This window comes from Rhincodon typus, chromosome 2, assembly GCF_021869965.1.
Source record: "Rhincodon typus isolate 14 chromosome 2, sRhiTyp1.1, whole genome shotgun sequence".
Classification (NCBI taxonomy): Eukaryota; Metazoa; Chordata; class Chondrichthyes; order Orectolobiformes; family Rhincodontidae; genus Rhincodon; species Rhincodon typus.
In genome coordinates this window covers 32,352,840-32,367,789 of record NC_063333.1, presented here as the reverse complement: position 1 = coordinate 32,367,789, position 14,950 = coordinate 32,352,840, and the positions used below count along the sequence as shown (strand labels likewise).

Sequence of the window (14,950 nt, the reverse complement as noted above, 5' to 3'; positions counted from 1 at the left end):
CACTCAGCCACCATGCCACCCCATTGAGCATTATTGGTCATTGAGCAGATATTTGCTGAGTGGCAAGGTTTTCTGGGAATGCTGTGTGGTAATATGGGGCTGGAATTAGATGTGATGGATGCCAAAGGACCGTTGTAGATAGTTAATGAGTTTGATTAGATACGGCCAGAAAACCCATTTGGTCTTGTGGAAATCCTTTGAAAAAACCCAATGCAACTCACACTTAGCTGATAAAACATAAGATTCAAAGTACTGAATCTAAGACATGTCCATCTGAGATGGGGGCTGATGGTATCATTGGGCCTGAAATGATGTTTTAAAAAAAACAGTTTATTCCTATTTTCTTTCTTTCCCTTCAAGGAGATCGCTGACAGTGAAAGGGTCCTAAGAGACCCTTTTCAGTGATTGAAGTTAGCAGTTTGCTGATCGAAATCAGTAATTCAGCAGCCTTTCTCATTCCAATATGTCAAACACACAACAGAAAAGGAGAGGTGTTGGATTTAATTAACTGAAAGCATTCGGAGCTGCGCTTGAAGGCCCACCTGCCCCAGAGGTGTGTAATAATATCTCGGAACAGGTTGATTAGAAAAACAGGTTGGAGTGAAGGAAGCTTTATTGTTTCAGTCTTTGGATGATTGCTTTTCACTGCAGTAACACTTCACTTTGAGAGTGTTTAAGCAATGTTTGTCACTGCTGTTGTGCTCCATCACTTATCCTCAGACAGTTTTCTGCCTGAGTATTTGTTTTGCCATCCACTAATTTATTTACTGACCTCTGGACAGCCTTTGGAAAGGCATTGGTCCATTCTTGCAGCCATTCGCTTTCACATGGTCATACCACTTTCAATCTTTAGCAGCAGAAATATCAGATATTTCACTGTCATCTCCAGCAAATTCCCAGCTCAAAGCCTGATCCAGGCGAGCTCATCATTTGTTATCAACATTAGCTATTAAAAAATGCTGCCTAAGTCTCAACTGGAGTATTATATCCCGTTCTGGGAGCCACACTTTAGGAACGTTGCAGAGGAGGTTTACAAGGATAATTCTGGGATGATGAACTTCAGTTATGTAAAGGTAAAGTCGCCAGACCTCACAGGCCTGCTCTCTCATTAGAGAGAGATGACTGGTGGTAATTTAGCCTGAGTGTCACCATACCTTAGATGAGGCTGAAAAGGAGAGTCTTTCATGGTAATCCCAGTTGGTGTAGGAATTGAACCCATGCTGTTGGCATTCCAAGCCAGCCATTCAACCAACTGAGCTAACCAGCTCCTTTCAATTATTTCAACAGCTTGGAGAATCTGATATAGCTGTCTTTGATGAAGAGAATGTTCAGAGGAGATTTAATAAAGGTATTCAAAATCAGCAGGGGTTTGAAGAGTCTGGATGAGAAGGTAGTGCTATTGATGAACAGACCAAGCCACTCCAAGCTGAGCATTCATGAGGTACAGTGGGCCATCAGCAGCAGCAGATTCATACTCCCTCACAGTCTGCACCCTTATGGTCCAACACATCCCCCACTCTACCATTACCATCCAGCCAGGGAATCAACGTTGTTTCAATGAAGAGTGCAGGAGGGCATGTCAGGAGCAGCACCAGGCATAACCAAAATTAAGGTGTTAACCTGGTGAAGCTACAAAATAGAACTACTTGCATGCCAGAAAGTATAGGAAGCAAGTGATAAACAGAGCCAAGGATTTTCACAACCAATGGATCAGATCTAATTTCTGCATTCCCATTACATCCTGTCATGAATGGTGGTGGACAATTAAACAACTCGCTGGGGGAAGAGGCTCCATAAATATCCCCATCCTCAATGATGGAAGAGACCAGCACATCAGTGCAAAAGAGAAAGCTGAAGCAGGTTATGCGCATTGCATTGTGGTGTAATGTGCAGTATACCCATGCTGACAGTTAGTCTACCCATGCCATGTGGTAAGATGAATTAGAGATGAAATAAGATGACTTCAGCCATGCTAACTGCTCTGATGGGATAGTTACCTTGGCACCTGGATCAAAATTAGATTTAGCATGATGTCAATTACATAAACAATCCCAGATTGTTGGCATTGTTACCCTGGGAAAAATCATCTTAGGGAATGCTCCATGGGCAATGGCCACACACACACCATGTCCACAGACATTGACATCCAATATGTATCAACCTCTAGGATCCTTCATGCTACATACCCGATCAACTTATGAACTGCTTCTGCACTTCAAAGCCACACCTCAGACTGCACTTGCAACTCTCATTACAATGCTGCAGCAAGAACACTGTGTGCTCAGGGACACCCACCCAGTTCTTGGGCTGGGCCAGGCTACATCTCCAGGTTCTTCACTCACTGTCAGAACACTCACTCACTCTGAGCCTATGTAGATGCTCACAGCATCCCTGCCTTGCATTTTGAGTATCTTGCCCCCTCAGCCAAAGCTAGCAGGCTCATATTTTTGAAGAAGGGTCTTGAACCGAAACGTCAACTTTCCTGCTCTTCTGATGCTGCCTGGCCTGCTGTGTTCCTCCAGCTCCGCACTGTGTTACCTCTGACGCCAGCATCTGCAGTTCTTATTATCTCTGGGGCTCATATTACTTCTGGCTTGCCTTGCTGGACATAGTCAGTCAGCCACTCAAGGCAGTCAGAGTCAGGCTGCTCTCCACATAAGGGGTAAGGTGCCGAATGTCGGGCAGTCCATCACCCATCTGGACACTACTTGTCCTACCTTGGGCTGTTCACCCCTGAAAGGAGAGAGAGGCAGGTACTTATGGAGATGAACATGGGTGGCACAGAGGGAGTATCCTGAGTGAGTGAGGCAGTGTAGAGGGCATGTGGGTGTGGTGGTGGGGGTCTGGGGTGGGTGAGACCAAGTGGGGGAAGATGTTGCAGGCAGCAGCGACTGTGGTAGAGCGAGCTTTAGTAGAATGTGGTTGCAAAAGCAGAGACAGAGCGAGTGTGAGTAATCAGAGAGAAGGTTGCTAGCATTTACACTGGCAGACTGGAGAAAGTCATTGCTTCTCTTCTTACAATGCCAGGCATTCCTCCAGACAGCTGAGACTGCTTTAACCCAGCTGGCAACCTAGGCCAGGCTGGCACAATCCTGTGTTAGCACATTTACTGCTGGTCCTGTGGGAAGAGGAGTGCCTGCCTCTGTACACTCAAGCTCCATCCCCAAGCACAACCCTTCAGCTGAGGAAAATAAGGACACTGCTGGATATTTGGTTCAAAATGGGAATTCACCCTTTCCAAGTTCAGTTTTACAGTCAGATTCAGATAATAGCCTTTAAGTTAAAATAGTCCATTTGTAAATGATTGATGCCCTGATTCTGGCAATTAGAATTCAAACAACTGAAAGCTTTCTCTTATGATCTGAAAATGCCCATCCACCATGTCCAGGGGGAAATGTTAGAAGTAATGCAGGGCAGCTCCAAATGACAGCACTTTTCCAAGCACACAAGTGGCTCTTAAATGTGCTGCCTGTGCACATAGTGCCGGTTAATTCCAGGATATCCTGGCTCTAGCAAGTTGTTCTGGGAACAGCGTGTGGCAAAATAGGGCTGGAATTGGATGTGAGGAACGCCAAGAGGCAGCGTAGGTATCGAATGAAGTGAATTTAGTAAGAAAAAGTGCAGAAACCTGCTCAGTTCAATGGCAAAAAAAATCCCTCTGAAAAGCTTGTCTCAAACAGCATTTAGCTAAAAAAATAAGATTCATCCGTGTGTTTCCGCAATATTGAATTGAATTCTGCAATAAGCTTTTAAATTAAAGTAGAATTTAAATTATAGCTATAATTTATTGCTGTCAAGCTTTTGAAATCTCTTTCTCTTTAATCCCTGTACCTTACACCGGGCTTTCCTGCCATTTTCTGATGTTAGTACCTTTTTTAAAGATCAAAATGGTGACTACCTGCATTTTATAGTCTTTTCCATCTTCTGCATTCATGATGGAGTTTTCCTACGCCTTTGTAAGTAAAATAGGCATAGAAACGTAGAAACGTAGAAGATTGGAGCAGGAGGAGGCCACTCGGCCCTTCGAGCCTGCTGCGCCATTCTTCATGGTCATGACTGATCGTCCATCTCAATAGCCTAATCCTGCTTTCTCCCCATAACCTTTGATCCCATTCACCCCATGTGCTATATCTAGTCGACTCTTGAATACATTCAATGTCATCTACCCCGAATCCTCATACTGTGACTCCTGGTTCTGCACACATCCACCATCGGGAACATCCTCCCTGCATCTACCCTTTCCAGTCCTGTTAGAATTTTATAAGTCTCTATGAGATCCCCCCCTCATTTGTCTGAACTCCAGTGAAAACAATCCTAACTCAGTCAATCTCTCCTCATATTTCAGACCCGCCATCCCCGGAAGCAGCCTGGTAAACCTTCACTGCACTCCCTCGGGTGCAAGAGCATTTTTCCTCAGAAAAGGAGACCGAAATTGCACATAATATTTCCAGGTGTGGTCTCACCAAGGCCCGGTATAACTGCAACAACACATCCCTGCTCCTGTACTCCAAACATCCCACAATGAAGGCCAACATACCATTTGCCTTCTTTATCGCCTGCTGTACCTGCATGTTTACCTCCAGCGGCTGGTGCAGACCCATGAGGAGATCCTCCAACCTGCCCGTGCCCCTCTGCACTGGGTGTCCAAAGATCAGGAGCATGGGGCTGAAGTGCAATGAAAATCAAAGAAGATCCTGCAGATAACTAAAAAGGGAGTGCAAATGCCCGCACCCAATATATGCATGGTCCATGGACTCCACACCTCCGCAAAACAGACAGTGGGCTGGGAGCCCATGAACCACCACAATCTGCAGTTACATGGGACTGCTGCGTGCAACACCCTCCACCCCAGATCCCTGAGGCAAAGAGAGAGGACTCCCACATAGAGAGCCCCCCACTGGGGATCCTGGTGGTAAATGGTCATGCCAAGGCGTGTCTGGGTGATGGGTGAAGGAGAAGAGGCGGATAGTGTGCTGTTTTACAACTTTAAAAAGGTACAAAACTGACATTCCGGAGGTTGTGGGGCACAGGCTCCCGGGGGAGGTACGGAATCCTGGGGCCGATGTGAAATTCCGTCCGAGCAGGGGTACGCGCAGGCGGGATCCCACCGCACACCTGAGCACCCTCCAACTGGAGCACAGTGTCGGGTCCGAGAACTGCCGTTTGAGGCGGTGGATGGCAGTGCCCACGAACCGGGCGCCTGCTGCGGCCCTGCGTGCCAATTCCTGCAGCAGCATCCAGCCCAGGTCCCCCTGACACCCAGCATGTCCCCGACTCTGGTCACCCCCGCAGCCACCGCCCTTCGCTCCGACAGCCACTCGAACCTACGACTACGGAGGTGCGGATTCCAGAGCAGTGACTCCCTGACGATAGCCGCTTCTCCTGCCGGATGGTAGGGGCGATGCGAGTTGACCATGTCCCAGGCAATGATCAGGTTCCTGGTAAAAGACAGGCAGCGTCCTGAGGGCGAAATCCAAACCCTCACGGTCGATAAACAGGGAGCTGTGTGTCTTAGTTAAGATTATGCATCTGGCGGAAAAAATAGGCATCACCGAGGAGGAGGCTCAATGTAAAGATTATCGCTGCAATGTCTAAAGGCGAAAAATTGCCACCTGGTTGCGAATGTATACAAGCAACTGACCACCCTCCTCAGTAGGGAGATTCAGAACCTGTGCCGCGACCCAGTGTGTCTTTTTGTGAAGTGAACCAACGTTCTCTGGATGTCAGTGAAGAGAGAGCAAAGGGAGCAGCCAGTACCATATGAAGGCCACCAGCTGGTTACTCATTTTTTTTTTAATAAAAACGTGTCTTTTTATTGCTAAGAGAAACAGCACATGAAAATATGTAAGAGAACAATAAGCACCAGGGAAGAGTTACATTTTAACTAGCACAATCAACTTCGCATTGCGATTTAAAAACAAACATACACTCTGCATTTTTTTTGTGCAAATAACTTTATTAACATACCACCATCAGGAGAAACACCCATGTGACCTGTAGGGGCAATGCCTGTGTGAAAGAAAAAGTAAGGGGGAGGGTAGGGATCAAATCAAAATAGAGTTTGTGGGGGAAACAAAGCACTCTACACCCCGTGGTGCCCACTTCCCCCGAAAGGCATCGAGAGCACCAATGCACACCCTGTGCTCCTTGTCCAGAGACATCCGGGCACAGACTTAGCCATGGCAACTCTCCTGGTTATATTGGTCAGCCAGGGTTTCCTGATTGGCCCAGGTTAACAAACCCCAATCAAGGATCTCGTAGTCAACAAGATCCAGCAGTTTCCAATCAACTGCACTTCCATAGCTGCTACTGTGTCTCCTGGTCAGTGATCGCATTTCAGCTGCTCACTGACTATCTCTTCTGTAAGCAGTTTGCTCTTAAAGTGGTAAACTGATTTCTTTCATTTTTAGAACATTTTCTTCTTGTTATTCCAGATTCCTTTATCTCTTGGTGTGGTCACTATCTGCACCATTACAACTGTGTGGTATTTTCCCAGATGACCACTGCTCGCACTTTGTGGTAATTGCTTCCTGTACCAGTAGGTGGTACAGGGTAAGAGTTGTTTGAGAAAGCTCGCTGCACCAATCATCCTTACTCTCTGCCATAGAGTCATAGAGACGTACAGCACGGAAACAGACCCTTCGGTCCAACTCATCCATGCCGACCAGATATCCTCAATAAATCTAGCCCGATTTGCCAGCATTTGGCCCATATCCCTCTAAACCCTCCCTAATTATATACCCATCCAGATGCCTTTTAAATGCTGTAATTGTACCAGCTTTATCTTGGATCCATTAAATGAATAGTGATCAAGGATACACCACCACAGACTATCTACAGAAAATGCACTGTTCTGGGATAACAAAAGGCTTTATTGCATGCTAATAAGTGCAGCTATGTTTGGTCAGGTATAATTACCCAAGGTTTTGGAGAGCTGGTACAGATACATCAGCTGCTAGATTCCTTGTCTCTAACCACAGGCTTAGCGTACATCGGACGTAGTCAGCAGAATGGATGTAGCCAATATAACATGAGCACTAACTGAATTGTTACCTTATATAACAGAAGAATTGAAAATCAGTGGGAAGAGATTTAAGGTCATTTACAACAGAACCAATGGCAACCTGAAGAAATGCTTTAGGATAAAGTGAGTGCTTAGGATCTGGAACGCACTATTTGAGGGTGTGGTGGAGGTAGATTCAGTCATGGCTTTCAAAACGATATTGAATCATTATCAGGTTTGTAAGGCTACTCTGAAATGGCACTGGCTGAATTCACATACATGCTGGGCTGAATGGCCTCCTTCTGTTCGGAAAGCATTAATTGATTCTATGATATCCACATATGATTAACATAAGAGCTATGTCATTCAGCAGCAAAGCCAGGAAGCACATTTTCTACACAAAAGGCTCCTGAAATCTGGAATTCTCTTTCTTCAAAGATTCTGCGACAATAAAAAAGTGTTACAACTGAGAATAACAGATTTTAAGATGGTCAAGGAATTAAGCAACAGGAAGTTCCACATTCTGCAGAAAACTTTATCCTAAAATGAGCCACTTTCTGTACATCAACCAAAAATTGCTTAGTAAAAGTTGTTTAAAATGGTCTCATCGCATGAGAAGAACATTAATGCTTCTAATGGTCCCATAAGACGCCTTCCTTAAACTGCCAGTGCCACAGCATCTCACCAACGCCCCACTGATAGCATCTTACAAGCCCCCAAACTCTACCATCCAGAAAGACAACAGCAATAGATACATGGGAACACCCACTCCTGCAGGCTCCCCTCCAAGTCACTCACTATCACTGGCACTGGGTCAAAATTTTGGCAATACCTTCGCAACAGCATTATGGCTGCACCGATTCAAGAAGGGAAGGCAACCAGCAAGGATGATACCAACAGTCTGCAAAGTAATACAGACAGTTTAAGTGAGTGGGCAAAAACTTGACATGTGGAATATAATGTGGGAAAATGTGAGGTAGAATAGTGGAGCTGAATATTATTAGGCCATTGCAGAGCTGTTAAGAGTCACGTGTACAGCAGAACAGATAAGGATAAGATTTCCTTCACGACAGGATCATTAATGAAGCAGATGAGATTTTATGGCAATTGGTAATACTTAACATTACTGAGAATACCTGTATGAACTGCGCTTAAATTCTGCCAGCCGCTGTGGTTGGATTATGAACCCATATCGCTGAAATATTACTGGATTACTGGATCAGCCTCATCACCATCAAGCATTGGGTCCTGATAACAGAGCAGTTTACCCATCCCTGCCTGTCATTTCTGCAGGGTTATACATAGCTAATCTTGTTCTCTCTGCATCATCGATTATAAAATGTATTCTTTTGTGCTAATAACATTCTCTTGTTTCCTTTATAAATATAAGAATCCTGTGCTGGGTGCAGGCAGCAGATAAGATTGCCACGAATGCCATAGCTCAGAATGCACAATGCAAAGCACAGGCTGCAGTACAGATAAAAGGATTCATCACTCAGTCTTCAAAGCTGCTCCAGTACACTTTTTCAATCCTCAGTAAGTGACTAGCTCTTTTGTGTGCTTGATAAAATACTGCAATATTTGCCAATAAAGAAATGAAGTCAGAATTGTGCTAAGAGCCCACTTCTGAAAATAGTCAGCTAGAGTTTGCCACTTCTTTCTAAATGTTACTGATTTTCCTGGGGAGCTCATCAGTCAGCACTTCATGCAACAGGCACAGACAGAAGCATGACTAATAGAGGCAGATTAAAGCCTGGAGGTTTAGTTTACGTTTTCGCTCAATGTCTGCTAATACCAGCAATGCCCTGATTTCTGTTCCTCAGGGAGCAAGTGCATGCACGGAGATATCAAGGGTCATAGATCACTCGCAGTAGTGAACTTTATTTTAATCTGTTTCCAGTGTGTCTCAGTGGCATCCTGGCAGCTCTCAGAGGAAGGTGTAGGATTCTCAAACCTTCCGATCTCTCCTCGGGTCTTTAGAAATAGAAGCTTAATCTTTTGCGCACTTTTGCAAGAAACCCAGCAGAAAAAAAAAACTTGAGCTTCATTTCCTGAAAGACTTTTATCTGTCAATAAGAAAAATATTAAGGATGGGGAGAAAACAGCTGATTGAGTGGATTCAACCAAGAAGGGATGTCATGCGATGAAATCGCCTGAAATATAATCCAATTCTATCTTCATCAATTAAATATGAATAAACAGTGGAGCTCTGCTAGCTGGCCTTTGTGAGACTTTTATCTTTAAAATAACTGGAACTGTGAGCCTATAGTTGATTCCTTGAACTCTAGGTAGCTTGGAATAAATTCCGAGGGATTTTTCTTTTATCTTTGTTCAGTTGTATTACTGGAGGCTTCATAAAAATGTGGGAAATAAGAAGGAGTAGGCCATTCAGCCCCTCAAGCCTGCATCACCCAGATCATGGCTAATATCTTACCTCAAAACCATTTTCCCACAATAGTTGATCTCCTTTGATATCTTTAATGCCACATCTCATCCCTTGAACAGCACTCCAAAGGACAAACAGAATCATTTAAAACATAAGGAGAGTGGGCAGTATCTTACAGGGCTCTGGGTGAAGGCGCTATGTTGAGATTTGCAGCAAAATCAGACAAAAAGGCCAATGAGTCATATTTTGGTCAATGTTGGGAACATCTTGCTGCACCTTTAAAGATTTTGCCAAGAATTGAGGTGAGTTTGTCATTAGGCAGTGGTGAGTTGACCATTAAGGGGACTATTGCTTGTTCAATGCTTTATTGATGCCTCATTAATAATCAGTTTTTCCATTTTAACAAATGCACCAAACAAGTGAGGTATCAAGTAATTGCGAGGTGGAAATCTGAGAGGCTAGCTGGAAACGTGAGCATGCCACTTGCTCCAAAGGACCTCCATGTTGAACACAAGTACCTACAGGGGATGCTTCATGGCCTTCTGCCAGATAAAACCAGAAGACCATAAGACATAGGAGCAGAAATTAGGCCAATAGGCCCATTGGGTCTGTTCCACCATTCAATCATGGCTGCTAAATTTCTCAACCCCATTCTCCCACCTTCTCCCCATAACTTCTAAACGTCTTAACAGTCAAGAACCTATTTATCTCTGTCTGAATATACTCAATGACCTTGCCTCCACAGCCTTCTGTGGCCATGAATTCCAAAGATTCACCATTCTCTGGCTAAAGAAGTTTCTCCTTATCTCCGTTCTAAGGGGTATTCCCTTTACTTTAAGGCTGTGCCCTTGGGCCTCGGTCTCTCCTGTTAATGGAAACATCTTCCCAATGTCCACTCTATCCAGGCCTTTCAGTATTCTGTAATTTTTAAATGTGATCCCCCGATCCTTCTAAACTCCATTGTGTATAGAGCCAGAGTCCTCAAACATTCCTCGTACATTAAGCCTTTAACTCCTGGGATCATTCTCGTGAACCTCTTCTGGACCTGCTCCAGGGCCAGTACATCCTTCCTGAGATATGGGGCCCAAAATTGCCCAGAATATTGTAAATGTGGTGTGACCAGAGCCTTACAAAGCTACAGAAGTACATCCCTGCTTTTATATTCTAGTCCTCTCGAAATAAATGCCAAAATTGCATTTACCTTCCTAACTACTGGCTCAACCTGCAAGTTTACCTTGAGAGAATGCTGGACTAGAACTCCCAAGTCTCTTTGTGTTTCAGATTTCTGAATTTTCTCCCCATTTGGAAAGTAGCCTATGCCTCAATTCTTCCTACCAAAGTGCATGACCTCATACTTTCCCACATTGTATTCCATCTGCTGCTTCTTTGCCCACTCCACTAACCTGTCCAAATCCTTCTGCAGCCTTACCACCTCCTCAATACTACCTGTCCCTCCACCTATCTTTGCATCATCTGCAAACTTAGCCAGAATGCCCACAGTTCCTTTATCTAGATCATTAATGTATAAAGTGAAAAGTTGTGGTCCCAACACTGAGCCTTGTGGAACACCGCTGTCATCCTGAGAAGGACCCTTTTATCCCCACTCTCTGCTTTTTGCCAGACAGCCAATCCTTGCTAGTAGATCTGGCAGCATCTGTGAAAATAGAATCAGAGTTAACGTTTCGGGTTCGCTGACCCTTCCCCAGTTCTGAGGAAGGGTCAGCAGACAGACCCAAAACGTTAACTCTGATTTTTTCTTCACCCATGCTGCCAGATCTGCTGAGGTTTTCCAGAAATTTCTGTTTTTGTTCCTGATTTACAGCATCCACAGTTCTTTATCCATGCTAGTATCTTGTCTCTAACATCATGGACTCTGACAGATGCCTGCACCAGCTCTTCAAACAGGCATCATTATGTAGTGCCAATCTCCCGCTTTTCCCTATACCCTTGCACACTATTGCTGGCGAAAATATCATCTAATGCCCTTGTGAATGTTTTCATTGAACTTGCCCTCACCACATTTCCAGCCAGTGTATTCCATACCCGAACCACATGCTGAGTGAAAAAGCTATTTCTGACTTTACATTTGCAAGTTTTACCGATCACTTTAAATCTATGCCTTCTGCTCCTTGTTTAAGTGGGAACAGCTTCACCCTATTTAGTCTATCAAGCCCGCTCATGCTTTTGAAAATGTCTGTCAGATCTTCTTTCAGCCTTTTTCTCTCCCAAGGAGAAGCCCCAACTTCTTCAGTCTGTCCTCAGAACTGAAGTTGCTCATTCCTGGAGCCGGTCTCTTCTCCCATCTTTCTCCTGCACCTGTGGGCTTTGTACTCAAACACCCTTTTTACAATGCCGGATGCAGTCTAGGAGCAAATTGCTCTTGTAAAACCTGCTGCTACTCATTCCTGCATTGCTCTTTCACTGCGATTAATTTTAAGGGTAAAGCTGGTATTGTCAAAATACGTATTATTTCAGACTTATCGAATGTTAGAAATAGACTTGCTGCTTCCGCACTTGAAGAGCAGGAAGCACTAATTGCTTTCCTCTTCCTCGTATCCCTGTAGCATTTAGGCATCAGCCATCCTTCTTTTGCCTGTGAATTCTGTTCACCCCCTCTCTCCCTGTCTCCCACAGGCGTTGCTTCCTGTTAGCAAAAATTCCATACTCTCCAATCTCATGCCTCAGTGACTATAATACATATGGGAGCATCAACAGTAATTGCCAACAGATTATGGGACTATAAATGTAGTGTGCTTGACACTGCCTTCATCCATCTATCTCTCAGAGATGTGTGTCCAGACACAGATACGTCAAAATTCCCTATAACAAGGTGGAAGCTATCATTATTGTCCGTCAGTCATGTGACTGAGCTAAGCCCCTATTGTGATGGTCCCGATAACAGATGAATTCTGGGTCAGAAACCCAGAAAAGCAAGACATTTCAGAAATGGCATGCAGCATTGGTGGCTATACATAAGTTGCCTCCAGGAGCCCATCCCATGAGATGTGTAGGTTCCAGCATAAGGAGCTCCAATCAGCCTGGCCTGTCAGCCTGCTGTGTGCCTTCACAGTCTGGGCTGTCTATGTTCATTTTTTCTGATGAAGGGTCTAGGCCCGAAACGTCAGCCTTTCTGCTCCTATGATGCTGCTTGGCCTGCTGTGTTCATCCAGCTCTGCACCTTGTTGTCTATGTTCATAGTCTGGGCCATGTGTATTCACAGTCTGCGCCATCTGTATTCACAATCTGCGCTGTCTGTGTTCACAATCTGCGCTGTCTGTGTTCACAGTCTGGGCTATCTATGTTCACAGTCTGGGCTGTCTGTGTTCACAGTCTGGGCTGTCTGTATTCACAGTCTGGGCTGTCTATGTTCATAGCCTGGGCTGTCTGTATTCACAGTCTGGGCTGTCTGTATTCACAGTCTGGGCTGTCTATGTTCATAGCCTGGACTGTCTGTATTCACAGTCTGGGCTGTCTGTATTCACAGTTTGGGCCATGCCTGATCATGGAAGTGCCATCATGATGAAAGAAGGAGCTGCCATTGAAGCAGAGCACCACTTGCAGAGCAGCAATGAAGTGATGAGAAGCATTTGCCTGCTGTCTGGGATGAGGTCCCCTTGTGAATTGCTGTCAGTAAAGAATGAGAACTCCCAACTGAGTCACAGTTCAGAACACTGAGTGCAAAGCTGACTCAAATGCATTCCTGTTCTCTGTGGCACTGGGAAAGATGCAACGCTGGCATAAAATGATCATTGATTTGGGCCTTAATTGCCTTTATCATCTGTCTATTTCCATGGAGTACAATCCATTCCAGGAAAGTTGCCAAGAGGAGGAACATTATGAGGAATATTCCAATATTCGAAGGAACACTTAGAATATTGTGTTCAGTTCTGGTCACCTCATTATAGGTAAGGTGTGGAAGCTTTAGAGAGGGTGCAGAGGAGATTTACCAGGATGCTGCCTGGACTGGAGGGCAGGTCTTATGAGGAAAGGTTGAGGGAGCTAGGGCTTTTTTCATTAGAGCGGAGAAGGATGAGAGGTGACTTGATAGAGGTGTACAAGATGATGAGAGGCATAGATAGAGTGGATAGCCAGAGACTTCTTCCCAGGGCAGAAATGACTATTACAAGGGGGCATAATTTTAAGGTGATTGGAGGAAGATGTCAGAGGTAGGTTAGAATGCGCTGCTGGCAGTGGTAGTGGAGTCAGATACATTAGAGACTTTTAACTGACTCTTGGATAGGCTCATGGATGATAGTATAATGTAAGGTATGTAGGGTAGTTTGATCTTAGTAGGATAATAGGTCGGCAAAATATCGTGGGCCGAAAGGCTTGTACTGTTCTATGTTCTATGTCCTATGTTCTAGTATCAGCCAGCTCACCTGATGGCCATTCCTGATACTTTCCCAGCTATGAACCAGAGGAATGCACTGGGCTGCACTGTTAGTCATAACAGAGAGACTCTGTTAACGTTTGCAGATAAGTAAAACAGGAAGGTGAAGGAAAGGAGAATTAAAGGATATAGGACTGATACAGACAGTGTTATAATCCAGAAAGCCCAGGAGGGGATTGAACCGGAATCAACCTCACTTCTAATGAATATTTAATTACAGACATGTACCTCCTCACCCAACAATCACAGTTTCTCTGTGTTCCTTTTTATTGGAGCACGAGTGAATGTTCAGTGAAAGTGGCCGCCTACATACAGGTAACCACAATGATGATTATCAGGGGTTTGGGCTACAGCTCCTGCTTTCCACCAATTTCACACTTTTTGAAATCGGCGTGATGAGAATACTAGAAAAATCATCACAAAAACATTATTCTCCATTCTCTTCACCAGGTTTTCATTGCATCATTGTGCACAATAATGACATCCGAGGAAAATTCACAGCACAACATTTTGATAAGATGCACGTGTTTATATGGTACAAATCAGGTTTTAGCACTTGAGTATTTTGAACAGGAACTGTCCTCACACATCTCCAAGAACAACAAATTCAAGTTGTGCTGTGCACTGCATCTTGATCATCTGATATTTGACCCAGGAACAACCAATTTGTTTCTTTGAAATCTTGCTTTATTGGATCATTGGGAACAAATGCGTGGCATTCGTAGGAATAGCCAGACATCATATACTGATCTATCAAGGAGATCACTTTCAAAGAAAAGAAGGAATAAGAGAAGCTGCAGTAAAGTTTCATTCTTATTGAAGCAATATTTCTTGAAAAACATAAGTGGTGGTGGGTGGGGGATGGAAGATCTGATGGTTAGAAACTTGATGTGTGCCCCCTTTCAAACGTAGAAACTCGGATGTTTAATTTTGAGACTTCTGTCCTGCATTCAAGGGTTGTCTAAGTAATACATGCCTCAAAATCAGATTGGGTTACTGACCAGGCAAACATAATGATCACCTAAAATAGGCATCAGTTCCAATGTTCAGCGTAGGCTGCACTGCTACGTGGAATCTCAAAGACATGCTGAGTACAAGTCAGTGTCTGTAAGTTATTACACAGTGCAACCCCATAAAAAATATTTAAAGGGCCCGGACACTCAAATGAATA

At 44.4% G+C, this 14,950-nt stretch overlaps 1 protein-coding gene across 3 annotated transcripts in view; it reads left to right on the top strand.

The window, feature by feature from the left end:
* Positions 1–14,950, top strand: part of jcada (junctional cadherin 5 associated a) — a 175,816-nt gene that overhangs the window by 35,814 nt on the left and 125,052 nt on the right. Inside the window, exon 1 of one of the 3 annotated variants that reach the window (XM_048618527.1) lies at positions 4,911–4,994. The exons of the other annotated variants lie outside the window; for them this stretch is intronic. The gene's annotated coding sequence lies outside the window, so the exon portion shown is untranslated. Of the gene's footprint in view, positions 1–4,910; positions 4,995–14,950 lie in introns of those variants that run through there. 3 annotated transcript variants of the gene reach the window in all.